The following is a 2,237-nucleotide window of genomic DNA, read 5'->3' as shown; positions in this document are numbered from 1 at the left end:
TATATATATATATATACCATGTTTGTACAAGTTTTATTTTGTCATAAAAGTTTTAGTTGCAGAAATTAAATCTTATATAAATATAAAAAACTTTTATTTAAAATAAATTATTTAACACACTAGGCACTTCAGAAATTAATGAAAGTAAAAAAATGAAATAACAACTAATTAAGCAATTTCTTTATTGTTTTACAAGGTTTATCTTCATTGTTACGTTATATTAGAAAGTTAATTGCTTGAAGTTTCACTGACAGAATAACCAAAACAATTGTTGTTGTAAGAAACAGCTTATATAAAGTGTTTTGTCTACTACTGTGTTTGTTGTATTCCAGCGGCCTTATGAACTCTGGATTGAGTGAAACGAGTCGTCAACAGTGCATATGGTGAAAATAGTGTGGTCGAAATACTATTATTGTACACTCTTCTAATTCTGGAAAATCCTCAGGAGACTAGATAAGGAAAGTAGTGTTTAAAATAATTATAGGCCTAATACTAATGTTTTATTACAGGTATAATTATTTTCAGTACCATCATTTAGAATCCATTGTTTGCTGCTATATTACTGTAGATGGAAAGAAATCGGCCTGGAAAGCTACCGCAAACAGCGAACAACGATTCTCATCCGTCCAGATGCCGTATTTACCAACGGGTTGTACTTTAGATGCCTATGTTGACGCAATTTTCGACATAGATAGCGCCAACTGTGTTTTTCTGCGAAACCACACAGAAGTTAAACTTGTGGGTACAGCCTTTCGCTCTTCAATTCTGGCTAAACAAGCAAGCCAAATGTTGCAGAAGATGCCCGAGTTTCGAATTACTGCTTCTCTGACTATTGATATCCAAGCCAGCACACGTGGAGTCGTTTTATTTAGAGGAATGGAATACAATATCCTTATGTTTAACGGTCAGTCATGGGACATGAGCGACACCTACAAAGTGAATTATCTATTATCTGTTTGAAACGCCTTGGTATTATTTTGAAATTTATCGTTTCACAGCATTACTTAGTGAGTTCATTAGCTATATAGTATTTAGAAAATAAAATAGTAATGTTTCACTGTTTTAGTCGAGGAATAAGAATAAAATATTCATGATTGCAAAATATCTATACATCTCTAAAGAGGTGTTACTGGTTTGAGTACGTTTCACGTATCTATAGAACAAAATTAGATAGAATAGCTTTCAAGTTCAAAGTGCAAAAAGGTCGACTATTTTTTATAATATTTAGTAAAAGCAAGTACACTCGATATTATGACCATCACGCCCACTCTGTCTGTAGGTTATGGTCCTTTTAAGGGCACGTATATGAGTCACGTATTGACAAACAGGTAGGTGCCGTAATCAAGGCCGCAACTTTTACGAATCTGGTCGCCTTCTACGGAAGGAGGGTTCTGTAAGCATGCTCCCCCTGAAATTTTATTATTCAATGAAGCAAAATGATTCAATCTCGTGTGAATGTGATGCTAAATTTCTCCTAGATCCAGCCAGTTAACCAACCACAATACGTTATAGAAAGTTGCTATATTACCAAAACATGATATATATATGTATGTGTGTGTGTTTGTATATATACTAATATGTGTGAGAATAAGACCAAATACTTGAGTTTCACGCACAGTGGGTGAGGGTTTGTAACTCTGTATCATGGGTAGCTGGGCCCTTTCCTTCTGGGTTTTGACTGGTGAACCTTTTAGATTTAAAATATGTTTTGATAATATACTTGACTGATTATTCTGAATGCTTAAAGCACAGTTATCAATAAATCCTTTCAAATTACACTGTTGTGCACTTAAGACATTCACGTCATACTCTCATCCGTTGAAATTACATTCTTCAACACGTGTTGCTGTGCACTCAAGTGTGAAGTTTACGTGCTTCGTTGTTACAAACGAGTGTAGTGGTATTCATATAATAGCGGGATCAATCTTACTCAACACCTGAATCCAAATAACGCATCCAACAACTAATTTTCACATCCTAAAAGCGCGCGTTTAGAGTTTGTATTGACTTTTCGTAAAAGTATTGGTAAAATTGTCCTAAGAATGAGGAAAAAATATATGAAGAATTGGGAAATTTATTTAAAACTTAAAATACTATATTGTTACAACCAAGCTGAGTATCGTTTCTGTGCTCTAATATTTTACTTAATTTAAAACTTATTGCTGATTTGAAATCACACAGTTGAATTATATAAATGTATGCTACCAGTTCATGTGATCAACCTTGATCATCAGTGA

Source organism: Limulus polyphemus, unplaced genomic scaffold, assembly GCF_000517525.1.
Source record: "Limulus polyphemus unplaced genomic scaffold, Limulus_polyphemus-2.1.2 Scaffold2709, whole genome shotgun sequence".
In the NCBI taxonomy this organism is placed as follows: domain Eukaryota; kingdom Metazoa; phylum Arthropoda; class Merostomata; order Xiphosura; family Limulidae; genus Limulus; species Limulus polyphemus.
Note: the sequence above shows the minus strand (reverse complement) of the source record.